This window comes from Anopheles merus, chromosome 2R (assembly GCF_017562075.2).
Source record: "Anopheles merus strain MAF chromosome 2R, AmerM5.1, whole genome shotgun sequence".
Taxonomy (NCBI): Eukaryota; Metazoa; Arthropoda; class Insecta; order Diptera; family Culicidae; genus Anopheles; species Anopheles merus.
Window position 1 is genome coordinate 56,223,136 of NC_054082.1, and position 21,439 is coordinate 56,244,574.

At 36.6% G+C, this 21,439-nt stretch overlaps 1 protein-coding gene across 1 annotated transcript in view; it reads left to right on the top strand.

The window, feature by feature from the left end:
• LOC121590189 (translin-associated protein X) overlaps nt 1-10,530 on the top strand; it is a 53,384-nt gene extending 42,854 nt beyond the window's left edge. The window contains exon 3 of the mRNA XM_041909639.1: nt 8,649-10,530. The gene's annotated coding sequence lies outside the window, so the exon portion shown is untranslated. The remainder of the gene's footprint in view (nt 1-8,648) is intronic.
• The last annotated feature ends 10,909 nt before the right edge of the window (nt 10,531-21,439 follow it).

The following is a 21,439-nucleotide window of genomic DNA, read 5'->3' on the forward strand; positions in this document are numbered from 1 at the left end:
CCGGATAGCGATGTACGCAGGTAATACAACTTTTGTACGCCTGAATACAGCTCCGCACTATCGATCATCGCGACAAAGATCGAATGAAAGCTAGACCAATTTTGTAGCTTGCCATCGAAGACGGGAAGCTTCACGTCCGGTAGCTTGATGTTAGATGCTGGCACACATGGTTTTTTGTCATTTGCTTCAACAGCACTAGCTAAATTAGCTTCAGCATCATAGTACGCTGATTCCACGGTTTGTCGAAGCGCAAGATTCTCCTCTTCATTGCCTTCATCTAGGGGCAACAGTTCATCTTGCAGGTCAATGAATTTTTCATATTGTTTTTGTAAGTTTTGTTTGCGAATAATTGCCTCTGCTCTTTGTGTTTCTTTGTTATATGACTTGGAAAATGTATGAATTGCCTGTATAGAGAGTTGTGTGGCCGTTTGCTGGATTCGCAGCGACTTTACCTTACGTGCCTCTGCCATTTCGTTTGTTTACACTATCCGAATGACCACAAATCGTTGCTCGCAGAACTAAATGATGATCAATCGTCGATCCGGTTCGAAGGACCAAAATGTTGGGATAACTCAATTGATAATACTGTTTTTTTGCTGTTGAAAATGTTGAGTTCTTTATTCGCTGCTACTGTATCGCCATGTGGTTTTTAACACCCGCTTCCCGTTTCTCCGTCTGTGCGCAAAATGACACTTGTGTTGTTGTGTTTACAAACGGGTTGAGTTCTTATCATTCGCGTTGCACGAACATCTGTGTTATCTTCGTCATTGGTCCAACCACGTCGTTGGTCGCACGGGTGTTCTAGTGTTGTTGCAGCGTTCGGGTGCTTGATATACATCGGACCGGTGACTTCTGATGGCCTAATGATCGTTAATCGATCTTTATATACACTTACTTTTCCACTGTACTTTTAGTGTTTTTGTTATCTTATTATCCACTTGTTCAGTCTTGCTGTAACATAATTGATTAAAAAAACCAACTAAAAGGGGTTTTGTGATCGGGATGATTTGTCAGTAAAGCTTGCTGTCCCTTTTTTGGAAGTTTAATATGTGTTGAGGAATTTACGAGCGGGATTGTCCCTCTTTCCTATTGAGCAATGTATGGTGTTTTTGTGAGCAACGTTCTACTCCGCGTTGAGCGGGATTGCGGCAGCTAACTGCCTTATGGTTTTTGTATTTGCAGCAATTAGTACATATGTTCTTTTGGGTTAGCAGTCTCCATCTCTGCCACACTGGCTTATCTATGAGCTGTTTGCATTGAATTATTTTATGAGCCCTTCCACATACTAGACAATGATTGTCTTTAGAATATATATTGGGCTGTAAGTGGGCATTAAGACGATGTTCTCGAAATTTCTGATCATTCGCATTTGCTACCAACACTGCCGCTAGGTCCTCGGTTGGTTTCATCCGTAACGCTAGATCACTTAATGTGTAAATCTCTTGGTCATGTAAGGTTTTTACGATCCATTTATTTCTAAGATCTGGTGACAGTCGTGCTATGAGGTCGCTTAGAAACCTCTGATCATTTAAATATTGTGTTCTCCGTTGAAGATTCATATTATCCATCATATTGTTCAATGCATTGGGAAGCTCTATAATAAATGTCGAATTTTCTATTGAAATGTGCCGGCATGCTGTGAGATCGTTAAGTAAAGACTTGTAGACACTTTCGAGGTGACCATAAAGTTTTTCTAATCGATAATCTCGATTCGATTCGGTCGATAATTTTCTCAAGATTATCAGGACTTAACATGAGACCACTGACAGATTTTAATGCATTCGCCTTAAGTATCGCTGCAGTCTATTCAGATTCTCCAGTTTTGAAAAGTTTATTTTCTTAGTTGTTTCGTCAAAGGCCGTTTTAGGTCGTCATAGTTTATAATTACCATCAAATTCAGGAAGTTCCATAAGCGTACTTTTGCCGGCAGAAGAAGTAGCAGTTAGTGCACTTACAAGTCTGTCAATATTTTCGGAAAGCAAAATATTTTAGTTAATCTTTACTTTGACCGATTGGTTATAACAAAAAGATTTTTATTATAAAAACAGGACTAATCCTGGCTAATGCTAAACTAAACTACTCCCGACAAATTCTAGACTAAAACTGACTAAACCTATCAATCTAATCTTCCAACTAAACCGCTGGTTTCAGCGGTCTGTTTTCACCGGTCTATGTGTCGCATTTCTCCATTGTCTGCTAGTGGCCGGTGTAGCGTTACGCCGTCGCCTGCTCGTGGTCGATGCGGAATGCAAGTTTGCGTTCTTGCTTCCAGCAAGTCGGTTTATCTCCTCCCTTCTTAAATTACTTTGCCCTCAAAGTATGTTGAGAGCATTGAACGTTGTAAGTTTGCTGACGAAGGTTTCTATGCTAGCAACATCCTGTCGGTTGGTTTTGGTAATTGGAATGCCGAGGCTGATTTTTGTTCTTCTTATTCTGATAATTCAACATAAACTTCCTATGTTTGTTATCATGACGATTGTTGTTAGTCCAATCGATCCAAAGATGTTAAATTTCCACGTGAGGAAATTATTGATCAAACTGATGGTATGTATGTTCTTTCTAAGTTTTATATTATATCTAAGAGTTATATAGTGTTATATTCCGAAGATGTTCCATTAAAGGCTCGTCTTTGATACCGGCTTCTTTAGCGATAAAGCCGGTATGGGTTGAGATGTATGATTTGTCAGTTATGGAAACATCTGTACTGGGAAAAAGTTCTCCATTAATTAAAATATGGCAGTCATGAAATTGTACTAGGTATGACCCATTAAGAATATGATTTATATCGCTGCAATTTGATGAGATTTCGGCAGTGGCATCGTTCCATAAGATCAGTTCAGCATCAGTTAGAAAAATAATTATTATCCCTCCGGCAATTGTCTGCGTGCGTAAGCGGAGTGTTATTGTATGGAGTTTATGTATTTTACTGATGTGCATTGTGTGTAAATCTTGTATGTTTGGCTTGTTTAGAATTATTTCAGTTTTACCCAGTTAAGGGTAAGAAGTAGTCTTCTTGGTCTAAACATCAATAAGCGCAGTGAATGTGCTATTAAGGATTTTTACGGTGCAATTGCCGGTTTCGATTAATGTTGGCACTGATATTATTTGTTATTTGTACTGATTGTTGCAAAAGGTACTCTTCGTTCACATTGAAAACGGTATTTTTATGCTTGGCTACAAATTTAACATCTGTCTCTACTCGTGTGTTGTTTACGGTTAAAGTTTTTTATACGTAAAAGGTCGTTATCTTTTCGCTCTACCATGGGAATTTTTACTACAAGGAATATTTTTTTATCTATTGCTGTAACTATGCACGACACATACTGTGAAATTTCTTCTTTAAAATTTAGAAAAATTATCTGATCTTTAAATTTTTGCCATTGTAAAATTGCGGAATTTTCGGAACGGAAATTAAGAAGAATCGGAAGGTGTACGCTGTTCTGATTCTCGAGCACGAATGCCGTTTTATTCTGACGTTTACGCCTACGATACTTAAATGTTAACGTATGACCGCAAACAAGGTGTTTATGTTTTTTGAGGTGTATTCACATAAAATTTTCGGTTTCTACACCATATATATTCCGTTTCATTTGATGTTAGAATGTTTTTGTTTATGATGTTAGAGCGAGCAAAGGTGGTCTGTTCTTTTACGTCTTCGGGCAGTTGTATAATGATATCAATGTTTAGAAAAAGGTTACTTGTTCAGTTTTTACGACTTTAATCTGATTATTCATCTGATTTTCAATTTTTTTAGAGTTTGTGTTATTTTGTACACTGATATTTATATTTCTATGATTTTGTTTTCTGAATGTTCTAAGTGTTCTAGGTTGCTGTTTATTATGTTCAGATCTTCTTGATCTGTTTTTCCTGCAATAATTTTTTAATTGTTCCTAAGCCGTTTATTATACCTCTCTTTTGTTTTCTGGGTCTTATATTTACTAATTTCTTATAAGCTGATAGAATTTTGTAATCTAAAGTGTCCTTAAGATGATTAGTTCTTCTTTTTTTTGAGTAGTTAAGGTTAGTCTCTATTTTTGCTAGATTTATAGTTTACTCTATGGTATCCTATTTTTATTTTTGCTGTTCCGATTTTGTTTTGCGAATTTTCTATCTTCTCTATAAATTTCTCTATAAATTGTTGCAGTTAGAAGTTTTGAATTTGTTAAGATTATTATGAGGAGAAGAATTATTCCAAATTTAATTTTAAATTTTTATGCTCTGTAAGGATGAGAATTGATTTAAATGGTATGTAAAGTTTTCCATTTTCTTTTCAATTTTGATTTGTGAATTTTTCTTCCATTTTGGTATAAAATAAAAAGTTCCTCTTTTTGCTTAATTCTTTCGTCAAGGTCTTCAGGGATAGGATCTTCGTTTTTAAAGCCAAAAAATAGTTCTTTAGGGATTATGTTAGCTTGAGAATGTATCGAATCATTGTAGATTGAGATAGCCAAATTAATTTTTGAAGTTGTTGATAAATTTTTAGTAGAACCTCGTAGTGAGAGTATGTTGTGCAATTATCTTATTGTTCTTTAGACAATTTCTATTGTTCCATTCGAAGAGGATTTACCAACACTTGTGCAATGAAATTCAACGTTATTTTCTTCACGAAATTGTTTAATTGTCCAATAAATTCTTCCAGCTCGTTTAAATTGTGATGCAATGATAATGAACTGATTATCTTTTCATGTATTGATATCGCTCACTTTAACACAGTGTATCGTTTCATGTTTTTTTTTCACTCTAATATGTGCTTACGTAAATTCTTACAGGGCTGGTTTCTTCACCTACTCTAACGGGGTTGGTTTTGTTGTTCGGGCCTCCATTGAGTTTTTCCTTCTCGGTGTATTATCCCTTTCCTTCGACAACGAGTGAGTGATTGGTCGGATACTGAGGTACCTGTGCACACGGCTGCAATTTGCGATCGGGAAATGTTTCGACACGGTGTGATTGCACTCTTTCGTGATCACTACACGGCACTTCACTTCACTTGAGGTCCTTGACCGATTGATCATAACAAAAAAAAAATTATTACAACAGGACTAATCCTGGCTAATGCTAAACTAAACTACTCCTGACAAATTCTAGGCTTAGACTGACTAAACCTATCAACCTAATCTTCCAACTAAACCGCTGATTGCTGGTTACAGCGGTCCGTTTTCACCGGTCTATGTGTCGCATTTCTCCATTGTCTGCTAGTGGCCGGTGTAGCGTTACGCCGTCGCCTGCTCGTGGTCGATGCGGAATGCCAGCTTGCGTTCTTGCTTCCAGCAAGTCGGCCTAACTTTCTCCTCGCATTTTTCAGGATTCAGAGTCATATCGCTTATCAATTGTTTTGCTTAAGCTATTTGTTGTTTTATTTTGTTGTCGCCGACTTTGTAACTACCGAATGGTCACTACGTTAGCCTCATGCTGATTTATTATGCTGATTCTTGTGATGTTTCGGTGGTTTTGCTTAGTTACGCACCTTGTTGCCGTTCTATTCCACTCATGGTGTTTATTCTTATTACTTTACACACATTCACCGCGTGTTTTCGGCGGTCGTGCTGGTTTACGCACCTTGTTGCCGATCTGATCCACGCACGGTGCTGATTCTTTCTATTTTACGCACATTCACTAGCCGTTTTTCGGCGGTCATGCCTAGTTACACACTTAATTGCCGTTCTATTTTAATCACGGTGTTAGTTTCTGTTTAGTCGGTTTTGATTTGAACCATAGTTATTTTGATTGTTCCTATTCTGGTTGTGTTGCATCGGTTATTGTTGCAAAAGTATTTACCTTCAACTGTATTTTAATTTCAGAGTTTGCTACCTTTTCTTTAAATGTGTCGATACCTGTTTTAATTACCATATCGTTAGCTATTTTTTCTGGTATTCCTTGTTTATGATAAATTACCTTTATTTTTTTCTGAAAGGAGTTCGACCTCATTGCAAATTGATTGTGCATCCCTTGTTTTAATGGATTTTAGTTTTGCTATTACTTTATCAGGTGTTGTTTTTTCTTCACATCTTCTCTTGATATCACTGGTTAATTCTTTAAAAGTCGTTATATTGCTAGGTAAACCCTATTCTAGCCTTACCAGTCAGTCTGGTTCTTATGAATTTTACTAGCATTTCTTCATGGTTTGGATTTAACTCGAACAATAGCGTGGAAGCGTCCTCAAATGCATTAAAGGTATCGTGTGACCCGTCATATGTGGGTGCAAGCCTGTGGCTGTTTTAATATCAAAATCAGCCATTTTAATTTTTTTATGCAGCTTTAGTAAGACTTATATGATCGGAGCTAAGAGTTTAAATGATAATCTACTGGTTGTTAACAGTGTTAAATTGATATTTTTATCCTCTGAGCTATTTGTAGAAAAATCAGAGGACTTGTTACGCGAGTCGTCATTGGTTTTTGATGTACTCATAGCAATTATATTTTGTATTAATGCATTAAAAGTTTTGCTAAATTCTAATAGTTTGTTAAAAGTATATTTATATCTATTTTTTCGATGTCTTTTTGAATATCTTTAAATGTTTCTTCAGCTTTAATTCTTAGTTGTGTTCTTGAACAAGTTCTTTGTTTAGGATCCTGTATTTTTTTAAATATATGTTTCAAAATTTCGAATTTATCGCTTATAGTATTCATTCCTTTTTCATATTGTTTTCAATTACTTCCTATTTCCTAGCTTTAAAAACCCATTTGATTACATTTTAAAGTTACAATACCTTAATGGAATATGCGACGTGCATTTTGTTGCTGCTGATTCTACGATGTATTTATACCGGTGCTTGGAGTTTAATCGGTGCTTGGTGTTTACTCGATGTTTGATGTGAATTTCTACGATGTCATCAGTCTTCACTAGATGTCTTGTCGGGGTTGGAACACTTGTCCATTGTCGCCTGCCAATCCAGATTGGGCAGTAGGCTCGCCATGTCTTTTCGTCTTTTCGTTTCGTCTTTTCGCCTTGTCCACGGTGGAAACGGTTGTTCCTTTCAATCACGCTGGCCACAACTTGTAGTTCACGAGGATCATGTGCATATGCATAGCTTTGGTAACATTTTTACCAAATCGGTAATGATCTTTGGTTTTCGATCATTTATGAGGTTTAAAAACATGTTTTTGCATAATATTCAGACATAAAATAAAAGTATGACAAAAAACCTTTCCAACGAAACATAGATGATCATAATCTGACTAGAATTCACTAAAATATGATGGTTTATGTTCCGTCGAAAAATAGCTTCAATTTGGACCAACAATCAGAAAGTTGATTTAAGTTTGAGCTGAGTTTAAGATAAAAAGTGGAATATTTTGGTTTTAACTAAGTTTAAGTATCTATCTTAATTTTAAGTGGCTTTACACTGAGTCAGGCATATTTTCTTCTTCGACCGGAGAGTGCCTCCGACTATTAAGAAACGAGCGATTCTGAGGTTGTCTTCAAATGCGATTTCTTTTAGGTTCTGATCTCTTATATACTATTAAGCTGCTGACCGTATATAGGCCAGCTAACTGTAACTATGACTATTTTGATAACAAGTTTTTGTTTATACTTTATGCGACATGTACATAAGGTTTATGAATTGCGTAAGGTAACTTCCTCGTTTTAGCTGTGAGAAAGGTTTGCTAGAATATGACTCTTATGTTTTCGTTAATGATCTAGATGCAAAATTTATGAGTTTATTATTACCGATTTCACCCTGTAACAAAACTGCTCCTAAAGCGTAATTTGAAGCATCCGTTGTCAACACAAATGGCTCGGTATAATAAGGATAATTTAAAATATCAGAAGAGGTTAGTATAAGTTTAAGTTTTTCAAAACAGTATATAACACCCAAACAGTTAAAATAATTTCTTTTTTTGGTGAAGGGGTTTCTCACCTCTATATATATTAGTAAGTGGTTTTACTATTTTTGTATAATCTTTGGCAAATTGTCTATGATAGTTCATCAAACCTAACAATGATCTTAGCTATTTCATATTAGTTAATGTATGAACATTTTGAAACGTTTCAATCTTTTTTGTATTCGGTTTTTCTCCTTCGTGGATTATAATGTGACAGAGGAATTCTACTTCGTGTCGAGCGAATTATGTGTATCGATGTGTACCTTTAGATTGGCTGAGTTCAATGCTTTCATTTTCCCTAAATTTTCAAGACGTTCATCAAGGGGTTTTCCTAGAACAATTCTATATAGATGTAGCATATATTACCAATATAATCTCTTAAAACATAGCCTAATGCTCTTTGAAAAATTATTATTTTTCAGGGGTTCATCTCTTTTAAAAATTATTATTTTCAGGGTTATTTTTAAACTCAAATGGCATTCTATTATATTCCTACTTTCCATTAATGCTTTTATTCAATATCCTTTTCATACATTCTTATTTGGTGTAAACCAGATGCTAGGTCTAGAGTTGAAAAATATCTATGACCTCTCAATTGTTCTAATATGTAAGAAATCTCGCACATTGGCTAGCGATCATTCAAAGTTACAAAGTAGTTAAGGTTCTATAATCTACGTCCATTTTGAATTTCTTTTGACCGGAAGAATAATTTTTCTTTGGAACTGTCCCAGCTGGAGAGGTCCAAGCTGATCTCGATGGTCATATGATACCATCCTCGAGTATTTTTTTATTTGAAGATTTTTTTTAATTTTTTAATTTTTCAGATGATGATTTCCCGAAGCTCCTACCACTACTATATCATCGACGTATACAAAAATGCATTCCGTCGTGAGGCCTGTCATGGCTATTGTCATCATTCATTGAAAACTATTTGGTGAAATGTTCAATCCAAACGGTAATCATTTAAATTGATAGTAACCATCTGTGCTTGAAAAAGCTGTATACTTTTTAGACGATTTGATGATATCCTGACTTAAGATTTAATGTGCTAAAGCATTTAGCTCGTCCTAGTTGATCTAATATGGAGTCTACTCTAGGTAATGGAAATTTATCATGGAGCATCTTTTTGTGAAGCTGTCTAAAATCTACTATCAATCTCCATTTTTTCTCCTGTGTGGATTTTTTCGGTACCAGTAAGATGGGTGAATAGTAATGTGACACCGAGTGATCTATTACATAATTTTGAAGCATTTTCTTGTTTTGCTTTTTGATTTCTGGTCCTTGGGAATGGTTTTGTTTGTAGTTCGGTATGTACACGGGTCTTTTATCTTCTAATTTTATAACCTGTTCGAAAAGGTTTTTTCTAATCTAATGATTATCTGGCAAATGAAATATGTCATTATTAAATTATGTTCACGATAGCCCGGAGTAAGTTTTAAAAAAATATTACTGGGGATCTTTATTTGCGAACTGCTAAACTAAGACTGAAGCTAACTTCTGGATTCGGTACTATTTAGCTAGGCTGGTGTTTTCGGTGCTGCCAGGTTTGCCGGTCACGTTGTCGTCCACGTTTATGATGATCATGTTGCCTCGGTCCGTCTGAACATACGACACCACACCTGGTCGTGGGAACCTGCTTCCAGTGGAGTTCCCGTTGGAACCTGACTCCGCGCGTGGAGTAACATCGATGGCTCGCTTGCGACCGTTTTCTTACTCAGCACCTGTATCATAGCGCGTAGCGCATGTGTACATATCTCCTCCCTCCTTAAACGTCGAGCGTCCTCGATCGACTTACCGACGTTTGCAGTGGGATGATGTTGTGAATAGCTTCGGTAGACATTTTATTCTCTGCATGTTTGGTTTTGTATTTATAGATGCAAAATGCAGTTATAAGAAAGCCTGTTAGAACAACAATTAATATCCCTCCTGCAATTGTATGCGTGCGTAAGCGGAGTGTTATTGTATGGAGTTGATGTATGTTACTAATATGCATTGTGTGCAGATCTTGTATACTTGGCTTGTTTAGAGTTATTTCTGTTTTGCTGCCAGTTAAGGGTAGGAAGTAGTCTTCTTGGTCTAACACATCAATATGCGCAGTAAATGTGCTATTTAAGATTTTTACGGTGCAATTGCCGGTTTCAATTAGTGTGGGTACTGTTATTATTTGGCTGTTTGAACATGAATCAATGACTGGCACGCCAAAGGTGGTATCGATTAGAATGACTCCTGGTTTCATTCCTCGTATTATTATTCCTCATATGCTCGGAGCTCGTGGTGGTGGTACATTTAGATGGATGATTTCTGATGATATTTGAGATACACTCGTCGTTTAGCGGTTGTGGGTTGTTGCAAATCGTGCACTCTTCGTTTACATTGAAAATGGTGTTTTTATGCTTGGCTACAAATTTTACATCCGTCTATTATTCTATGTCTTCTACAGTTGTACAATGTTATCAATGTTCAGGATAAGATTTACTTGTTCTATTTCAGTTTTTACGACTTTTATCTGATTATTCATTTGATTTTCGATTTTTATTTTTTTAGAGTTTGTGTAATTTTGTTTACTGATTTTTCTATTTCGGAATTAATTCTAACTTGAGCGTTAATGTTGGATATGGTTTTGTTTTCTGAATGTTCTAAATTCTGAATGTTCTAAGTGTTTTCTGATCTGCGATTTCCTGCGATTATTTTTATAATTGTTTTTAAACCATTTATTATGCCTTTCTTTCTTTCTAGTTTTCTAGGTCTTTTATTTCCTTATTATTTTTTTTTTTAGCTGATAGGATTTTATAGTCTAAGGTGTCCTTAAGATGGTTGGTTAGGCTAATATTATTGGCTAAATTCTGAATATTGTTAAGGTTAGTCTCTATAAATTGTTGCTGTTATAAGTTTTGAATTTGTTAAAACTATTATGAGGAAATGAATCATTCCAAATTTCATTTTTATAATATTTTTATAAGTTTTTTTTATAATATTCAGCTGTGATTTCCGTAAGGATGAGAAAGAATTTAAATGGTGTGTTAGGTTTTTCGTTTCCTTTTCAATTTTGATTTGTGAATTTTTCTTCCATTTCGGTCTAAAATATTTGTAACTAGGTTATCGAAAACTTTCGTTTCACGATACCTTTCTTCGTGTTTTAAATTATTTCTTTTCCTTTCGAAGATCGTGTCATTGTCTTTGAATAGTTCTGGTCCCTCTCGTGTTTTGTTTAATTTTTCTATGTATTTGGATTTTTTTTCTTTTTGTTTTGTGGCATACACTCTATAAAGTTCCTCTTTTTGTTTGATTCTTTCTTGAAGGTCCTCAGGGATAGGATCTTCGTTTTTGAAGCCGAAAAATAGTTCTTTAGGGGATATGTTTGTTTGAGAGTGTATAGAATCATTGTAAATTGAGACTGCCAAATTAATTTTTGAAGTAGTTGATAATTTTTTTGTAGAATCTCGTAGTGAGATTATGTTGTGCAATTCTCTTATTGTTCTATGGACAATTTCTATTGTTCCATTAGAAGAGGATTGACCAACACTTGTATAATGGAATTCTACATTATTTTCTTCAAGAAATTGTTTTATTGTGGTGGATTTAAACGAACATTCTTGGTCCATCACAAGCAAACAAGGTCTTCCAACGTTAGCGAAGAATTGAGTTAGTGCTTTTAGTATATGTATAGCGTTTCTTGATTGTAAAGGAATCGCCATGGTTAGTCTTGAGAACTTATCGCAAAGGGTTAGAAAATGTTTATCACTAATTATAAAGATGTCCATATGAACGATTTCCAAAGGTTTTTTAGGAGTGGCAGTAATTTGATATTTTTGTTTATATGGGCGTCTTTCATATTTAGCTTTTTGACATATTTTGCAAATGTTAATAAATTTAGTAATTTTAGTTTTCATGTTTGGAAAATAATATTTTCTAGCAATATGTAGCTTAGTCTCAATAATTCCTCTATGGTTTGCATTATGTTGTCGTTCAATAATCAAATCCTGGTCAATTTCATCAGTTACATCTTCTAAAATTGTTTTTGTCCAAAATAGTTTGATCGATTTTGCGCGAGAGAAATAGTTTTTGTAGATAATTTGTAAGTTTTGTAGGATTTTTTCACTGCAACAAATGCCGGTAACACATTTGGGAGATGCATATTCTTTGATTATGTTGATCAACATAGCTGGTCCAAAAAGGGGTGTTTTTATTGTTATTCTATGATAATTTCCGAAAAGTGTAATTGCTTCTCGAGAATCATTATTATTTTCTTCTAGTATTATTTGATTTCTAAATTCATTTAGTGGTTTTTCAGTTGCTGGGATGAATTCGTCATCATTAGTATCTGCTGAGTGTTGCGTCATAGTGTCAGTATTGTTAGAGGCAGTATTTGCATTTAATTCGGATGTTAAAGCAGGGTTTTCCGTTATGCGGGATAGTGCATCTGCATTTCCATTAAGAGTACCTTTTTTATACTTAATTTCAAATTCGAATTCTTCCAAGGCAAGTTTCCAATGAAGAAGTCTTCTATTTAAATCATTTTTCTGTCTTAGCCAAAAAAGAGGTTTGTGGTCAGTTCTTATTTCAAAAACTGTTCCGAAAATGTACGGTCGGAAATGCTTGGTTGCCCAAACAATGGCGAGTAGCTCTTTTTCGGTAGCTGAATAGTTGCACTCTGTTTCATTAAGCGTTCTAGAAGCGTAAGCGATTGGGTGTTCCTTACCATCTTCGAATTTTTGTGAAAGTACAGCGCCAAGGGCGAAATCACTTGCGTCTGTTTCTAAAATGAATTTTCTGCTAAAATCAGGATATTTTAAAATTGGATCAGTAGTGAGCATTTGTTTACAATCGTTGAAACAATTTATAAATTCGTCATTATGTGTTATTTTAGAACCTTTCTTAAGACATTTTGTGAGGGGTTTGGTCAGTTTTGAAAAATCTTTTATGAATTTTCTGTAATAACCAAGGATTCCTAAGAAGCCTTTAATGTGGGTTGTTGTTTTTGGTATGGGCCAATGCAATATTTTTTCTATTTTGTTTGGATTGGGTTTGATGCCATCTTGAGTTACAATATGTCCTAAGAATTCACACTCTTTTCTTAAAAATTCACATTTGTCTAATTGAACCTTTAAATTTGATTCAATTAATTTTTTCAACACTTTATTCAAATTCTCCAAATGTTGTTGGAGTGATTTACCAAAAATAATAATATCATCTAGATATACGAGACAGTTTCTTCCTACAAGGTCACCTAAAATATTATTCATGGCCCGTTGAAAAGTAGCAGGTGCGTTTTTCAAGCCAAAGGGCATTCGTATAAACTCGAAGTGTCCTTTTTCTGTGCTAAAAGCTGTTTTTGGTCTATCCTTTTTATCAACTTCAATTTGATGAAAGCCGGATTTTAAATCAAGTGTAGTGAAGTACATGCTTCTACCTAACTTGTCCAAAATTTCTTCTATATTGGGAATAGGGTATCGATCATCGATCGTTTTTTCATTCAATTTTCTATAGTCAACCACGATGCGCCATTTCTCTTTTCCACTTGCATCTGATTTTTTAGGGACTATCCAGATTGGGGATGTCCATGGGGATATAGAATGTTGGATAATACCGTCAGCAATCATTTCTTCGATTTGCCTATTCACTTCTGCTTTATGAATATTGGGGTATCTATAAGTTTTTGTATGAATGGGTATATCGTCTTAAGTTTTTATTCGATGTCTAATAGCGGTGGTGCATGAAAGTTTTTCTTTTTCTTGATGGATGATGCCTAGATTTTGTTTAAGAATTTCGAAAAGTTTATGTTTTTCTTCTTTGTTTAAATGATCGGTGCGAATTAAATTTTCGAGATTTGCTATGTAATTTTGCGAATGGTCATTATATGGGTGTGTGCTCATATGATTTATTTCGATCATTTTGTCTAATTCATATGTTTTTGCTGGTTTAGTCCAATGAAATGTTAATGTGTCGCCGTAATTCCTGGCAAGAACTTTAGCATATCCTTGTTTTGCTTTATAAACGCCTGAAGGAATTATTGCATCTTTTATTTGAATGTCTTTCGGAAGAAAAATGTTTCCTTTTGTTTGAGAAACAGGAAGCTTTATACTTTGAGAATTATTAGCATTTAATGTAATTGCAGGGGGTTCTAATGTTCTTATTTCTAAGTCGATTGTACGATCTGGTAGAATAAGTTTATGATTTTTTGTATCAATTAGTGTTTCCATATCGGAGAGTGATTCGTATCCGAGTATTCCGTCAAAATAATTATGACATTTGAAAAGGTAAAATTTTAATTTTTTATCTAGAATGTTTATGAATGTGCATTCTTGTGATTTGAACTTACCATTTTATTTTTTATGGTGATTGTTTCGCATTTCACTCTTTGAGTTAGTGGAACTAATTCTGGATTTAAAAAGTTTTTGTTCGCTCCGCTGTCTACTAAAAGTTTGATGTTTGAGTCATTTAATTTTGTTGTGTAAAAGGGTAGTCCGTTAATTGCGTTTAACTCGGTGGGTTTAAGTTTGCAGTAATTTGAAAATTTACATCTTCTTCATTATCGGTTTCTTCGTCTGAATCGGATTCTTCTGATATTGTTTTTCCGTCATCTTCTTCGGCTGTATGCGAGAAAATTTTGTTTCTCATATTGGACCGTAAGGATTGATCGACGTCCATGGGAACAATTTTTGTACGATCTGAAGATGGTTTCATGTTATTGAATGGTCTATTTTCAAGGTGTTTAAGTTGTGAAAATTTATTATCCCTTTTTACATTTTTGTCGACACTAGAATGTTTTTCGAACCCATTATTGGTGTTTGATTTAGTTCTTTCAGCGTTTTGGAATCTGCATAGAAAGGCGTAAGCTGATTCCAAGTCTTCTGGTTGTGCGGTTTGAGCATATCCAAAATATGTTTTGCTCAGACCATTTATGAACGCAGCGAGGCATTCTTGTTCTAAAAACAGGTTAATTGCCTCCCAATGTGAAGCGTATACCGTATTCTGTCTTGCCACTGATTTCATATTGATCAAAATTTCTTTTGTTTTTCTATAGTGAAGGCTCAAAGATTCGTTTTGTTTTAGGTTCCACAGTTGTGTTTGATACGTTGCGATGTTGTTGCGATCGCCATAAACGTTCTGCAAAATATCTGCGACTTCATCAAAAGTAGTAGGGTTTCCGTTCACACAAATAGTGCCACGTGCGTCTATCTTATTAATTACGGTCTGTTCGTAGACACTGAATATTTCTGGTGCCACATTGTTTTTGAAGAGGTCTAGTGTTTTTTAACTGTTGTTAACCAACCGATTAACTGTTTTTTGTTTCCGTCGAATCCGGGAATGACCCTAATTAGATCCGGGATACGAAAATAGTCAGCACTACGACTCGAGGTCGTTGGGTGTTGTTATTGGAAGCGTTGTAAACTATCGTTTTCCGCTTGGAGTGTGTTAACGCGTTCCTCTAACAAGCGCATAGATTCAATCAGTGCGTGTATATTTTGTTCCATTTTCACTGGTATTTTCTTTTCCCTAGTGAATTTCAAAGAACGAACTTTTGGGAAAGGGGTATATTTTGGCATTCGATGGTAAAAATTGTTTGTTGCCTCCCGCTTTTTTATTATAAGAGTGGGAGAACTTATGCTTTAGGATGTAACTCACCTTTTTTTTTATCCACGTGTCGGGAAATTAGGGTTTTCCGTTACCTGTCCTATGCTTTGTCCTTCCTTTTCTTCTTCGGTCGCTCGTTGTCCACGGGTTGGGTCAGCGATTGTCCTTCCTTTTCTTCTTCGGTCGCTCGTTGTCCACGGGTTGGGTCAGCGATTGTCCTTCCTTTTCTTCTTTGGTCACTCGTTGTCCACGTGTTGGGTCAGCGATTGTCCTGCGTTGATTAGTTTACCCAGTAACGCTGGCTGGGGAGTCTTGCCGCTAGCTTTTGTTCGAATGTTCTCTTCCAATTCTAAATAGTTGAAACCAACCGTTCGTGCACTTGTTCTTACACTTTATGAAATAATGAAATTCACGCGATCGTCACGAGTCAACCACGGGTCGGGCGATGGAGCAAAGTCCGGGCGATACACAGATTTATTTCCGTTATTTCACTGCACTGTACTTGAACACTTGTCACTGAACGTGAATTGGGCCTAGCCGACTGCGCCAATTATGTTTACGATTGCCCAGAGTAAGTTTTAAAAAAAATATTACTGGGGATCTTTATTTGCGAACTGCTAAACTAAGACTAAAGCTAACTTCTGGATTCGGTGCTATTTAGCTAGGCTGGTGTTTTCGGTGCTGCCAGGTTTGCCGGTCACGTTGTCGTCCACGTTTATGATGATCATGTTGCCTCGGTCCGTCTGAACATACGACACCACACCTGGTCGTGGGAACCTGCTTCCAGTGGAGTTCCCGTTGGAACCTGACTCCGCGCGTGGAGTAACATCGATGGCTCGCTTGCGACCGTTTTCTTACTCAGCACCTGTATCATAGCGCGTAGCGCATGTGTACATATCTATTACTTAAAATAATTGTTCAAATGATTTATCTGTATCTTGGAAAATGTTTTCCTTTCGGATGAATTCCTTTATAATTGCCTACTTATTTTCATCCTTATGATTGGTAGTCTTTACTAGATCAAATTCACTTTAAGTAATAGTATGTGGCTATTGTTTACTAAGTAAACTTCATTAGAAGTATTTAAGTAGTAATTTTATAAAAGGTTAGTTTTTATTTACAATGCAGTTTTCTAATAGAACGTCTTCTTGTAGTTGTTCTCCACAGACTACCGCGTCTTTATCAAATTTGTCTAGCTTATCAAGTTTCCTAATTACTTCGCATCTGGGAGGTATGTGTGTTTTTCTATTGATGGTATCTTCAATTGGCGTCTGTAGAAACTCTCCATCATGCTTTATCGAGAAAATCCTGGTATTATAATTTGGATACATCGATGGTTTATGAAAAAACCTAGTATACCATCTACGGGTATTTTGAAATTTTCTGGTACGATGTGAAACAGTTGTTGGATTTTCTTTCCCTCCACGATTACCCGTAACTGTGGACCCATGAGTGGTTATTGTTCCTTCTCCTACGCTTATGATATCCACTATATCTTTTGGTTTATAAGTTTGTGTAGGTCTTACTTTGTTGCCTTTGATGATAGAAATGTCGGAACCTGAATCTACAAATAGGTTGCATATTGAATGCAGCCCTAATCTTGTCTTAATAAAATTTGATTTCTGCACATTTATTGTGTATGCTGCCCGTAATGGCTTGTGGAGGGTGGTCCACCTGTGGGTTCTGGGTCTCCATTTGAGCGTAAAGAATGGCCCTTTCTGGTTTGCGTTGCCCTAAAAAATTTGGGGCCCTGCGTGCTTTGATTCGTCTTATCGATGCTTATAATTGCTCTAATAGCTGCATCAAGGGTGGGAATGGTACCGGACAATACTATTGCTTGGTGAATTTCCTTTTTGAGCCTTTTTCCAAACGCTGCCATTGCTATCTTGTTAGTTTTTGCCGTTGCCAGTGCTGGTGCAACGTGCAGAGCTTGGATTTCTTCACCAAAATCCTTTGGTGCGGTTTTTTGTTTTAATGCATGGATCGCAATGGCAATATCTTCTGGTGACTGTTTTCTTAACGTATGCACCGATTTTTGCCAGAGCGTCGTCTATGCTGGTCACCGTTTTTCCGATGATTTTTCTACCTTTCCCCCTTAATTTTGACTGTACCACCCGTATTCTGTGGTGCTGTTCATCCACTGCTTCTTTCATTGTTTCTAAAGCAGCTAACATGGCTTCAGCTTCGTCATATCTACCACTTGCCTGGTGGCCGTTTTAAGGATCTCTAAAGCATCCATGCTTAGTTTGTTATTTCAGTCTACGCTCGTATTTGTTTTAATAGCTGTGTGGCCAATGTTTGCTATCGGAACGATTTGTTTTTGTCTTTTATATATAGATAAAATTGATATTATTACGTGAGCTGTGGTTTTTAAACGTTAGTTTTTTGTATGTTTTTAATGTCTCATTCAAGTCGCTAGTGTTGTTGTCGGTGTTAATTGTCTCGTTGTTAACTTTTTCTATTATGTTGGTGATTCAATTTTGAATAATGTTGTTGTAGAACTTGATTTCTAAGTCGCTGTATTTGTCGTAGTTGATCTCTACTTCTTTCCTGAATACGGAATATATTTCGTCTACTTGTAATCTGTATGTGGCTAATGCACACTGTCTAACATTTCCTTCGTTTTGCTGTAGGGTTTTGTAAATAAGTTCTAGTCTCCTAACAATTTCTTTTAGTTTAGTCATATGGTTGAGATTCGGATTTTAATGATTGTGGGTAAAAAAAATTAAATTCATACATAAAACCAAGTACAATTTTGATTTTTAGAGAAAGCAGACTTATATTTTTATATAAAAGCCTATAGAAAATAAAATCTGGTTTTCTTCGTGAATCGAGGTATGTTTCTTTCTTTTATATATTGAAAAAAAAGAAGAAAAATTCTTTATTTTATTTATTAATTTATTGATTTTTGAGTTTGTAATTGTGAAAAGTATTTAGAGTGAATTTAAAACAGGAAAAATAGAGAATAAAAAAATTTCAAGGTGGACAAACGTAGATGTTATTTTTCATTCTTTGAGAGTGGATTTTTCTGAGAGAAAAAACAAATTTGTTTTTTGTAAAAGAAGATTGTTTTTTATTGAGTAAAAGAGCAATTTTAAAGATGAAGAATTTCTTTCTTGTTGAGTCACTATAATATGTATGAAAGCAGTTTTTTTGTTATTTAGTTGTTTTTCTTTTTATTTTTCTATAACCCAAACAATGGCATTAAGACTTTTGTAGCCCTGTCGAATGTCTCTCGAATTGTATATTTGTTTTCTTTATAATTAGCGTATATGTATTCTACCTTGGTTTCGAGTTCCCTGTTGCCGGCGTTCCTCAATAGTTCCAGGATTTCAATCCGCTGATCCTCAACATCCCTTTCGTTCGGGATGTATGGTCCTATGTACTCGCCGTCCTCGTTGAAGTTTTTTTTAAACCCGTGCCAGGTGCTCATCTCTTTTCGGCTAGTAGGCGGCTGCGACGGCTTGCTGGTGGGCGGCGTGTGTCTTCCTGGTAGGCGGCTTGCTGGTGGGCGGCGTACGTCTTCCTGGTAGGCGGCTTACAGTTGTCGTCTGATGAATACTTGATCGGCACTTTGTCTTTTATACCCGATTATCACTTCACTATTGTTTTTTTTTCGCTAGTTTTTAGGTAAAGACAATACCTTTACAGCTTGTTTTACACACGCTCACTATTATTTCCCTTTTGCTGAGACTGCGTGGACAAACGTAAATGTTATTTTTCGTTCTATGAGAGTGGATTTTTCTAAGAGAAAAACAAATTTATTTTTTGTAAAAGAAGATTGTTTTTTATTGAGTAAAAGAGCAATTTTAAAGATGAAAAAATTCTTTCTTGTTGAGTCACTATAATATGTATGAAAGCAGTTTTTTTGTTATTTAGTTGTTTTTCTTTTTATTTTTCTATAACCCTAACAATGTCATTAAGACTTTTGTAGCGCTGTCGAATGTCTCTAGAATTGTAAATTTGTTTTCTTTATAATTAGCGTATATGTATTCTACCTTGGTTTCGAGTTCCCTGTTGCCGGCGTTCCTCAATAGTTCCAGGATTTCAATCCGCTGATCCTCAACATCCCTTTCGTTCGGGATGTATGGTCCTATGTACTCGCCGTCCTCGTTGAAGTTTTTTTTAACCCGTGCCAGGTGCTCATCTCTTTTCGGCTAGTAGGCGGCTGCGACGGCTTGCTGGTGGGCGGCGTGCGTCTTCCTGGTAGGCGGCTTGCTGGTGGGCGGCGTACGTGTTCATGGTAGGCGGCTGCGGCGGCTTGCTGGTAGGCGGGGTTCGTCTTCCTTGTAGGCGGCTGCAGTGGCTTGCTCTGGTGGGCGGCGTGCGTCTTCCTGGTAGGCGGCTTGCTGGTGGGCGGCGTACGTCTTCCTGGTAGGCGGCTTACAGTTTTCGTCTGATGAATACTTGATCGGCACTTTGTCTTTTATACCCGATTATCACTTCACTATTGTTTTTTTTTCGCTAGTTTTTAGGTAAAGACAATACCTTTACAGCTTGTTTTACACACGCTCACTATTATTTCCCTTTTGCTGAGACTGCGTGGACAAACGTAAATGTTATTTTTCGTTCTATGAGAGTGGATTTTTCTAAGAGAAAAAACAAATTTATTTTTTGTAAAAGAAGATTGTTTTTTATTGAGTAAAAGAGCAATTTTAAAGATGAAAAATTTCTTTCTTGTTGAGTCACTATAATATGTATGAAAGCAGTTTTTTTGTTATTTAGTTGTTTTTCTTTTTATTTTTCTATAACCCTAACAATGTCATTAAGACTTTTGTAGCGCTGTCGAATGTCTCTAGAATTGTAAATTTGTTTTCTTTATAATTAGCGTATATGTATTCTACCTTGGTTTCGAGTTCCCTGTTGCCGGCGTTCCTCAATAGTTCCAGGATTTCAATCCGCTGATCCTCAACATCCCTTTCGTTCGGGATGTATGGTCCTATGTACTCGCCGTCCTCGTTGAAGTTTTTTTTAACCCGTGCCAGGTGCTCATCTCTTTTCGGCTAGTAGGCGGCTGCGACGGCTTGCTGGTGGGCGGCGTGCGTCTTCCTGGTAGGCGGCTTGCTGGTGGGCGGCGTACGTGTTCCTGGTAGGCGGCTGCGGCGGCTTGCTGGTAGGCGGGGTTCGTCTTCCTTGTAGGCGGCTGCAGTGGCTTGCTCTGGTGGGCGGCGTGCGTCTTCCTGGTAGGCGGCTTGCTGGTGGGCGGCGTACGTCTTCCTGGTAGGCGGCTTACAGTTGTCGTCTGATGAATACTTGATCGGCACTTTGTCTTTTATACCCGATTATCACTTCACTATTGTTTTTTTTTTCGCTAGTTTTTAGGTAAAGACAATACCTTTACAGCTTGTTTTACACACGCTCACTATTATTTCCCTTTTGCTGAGACTGCGTGGACAAACGTAAATGTTATTTTTCGTTCTATGAGAGTGGATTTTTCTAAGAGAAAAAACAAATTTATTTTTTGTAAAAGAAGATTGTTTTTTATTCAGTAAAAGAGCAATTTTAAAGATGAAAAAATTCTTTCTTGTTGAGTCACTATAATATGTATGAAAGCAGTTTTTTTGTTATTTAGTTGTTTTTCTTTTTATTTTTCTACAACCCTAACAATGTCATTAAGACTTTTGTAGCACTGTCGAATGTCTCTAGAATTGTAAATTTGTTTTCTTTATAATTAGCGTATATGTATTCTACCTTGGTTTCGAGTTCCCTGTTGCCGGCGTTCCTCAATAGTTCCAGGATTTCAATCCGCTGATCCTCAACATCCCTTTCGTTCGGGATGTATGGTCCTATGTACTCGCCGTCCTCGTTGAAGTTTTTTTAACCCGTGCCAGGTGCTCATCTCTTTTCGGCTAGTAGGCGGCTGCGACGGCTTGCTGGTGGGCGGCGTGCGTCTTCCTGGTAGGCGGCTTGCTGGTGGGCGGCGTACGTGTTCCTGGTAGGCGGCTGCGGCGGCTTGCTGGTAGGCGGGGTTCGTCTTCCTTGTAGGCGGCTGCAGTGGCTTGCTCTGGTGGGCGGCGTGCGTCTTCCTGGTAGGCGGCTT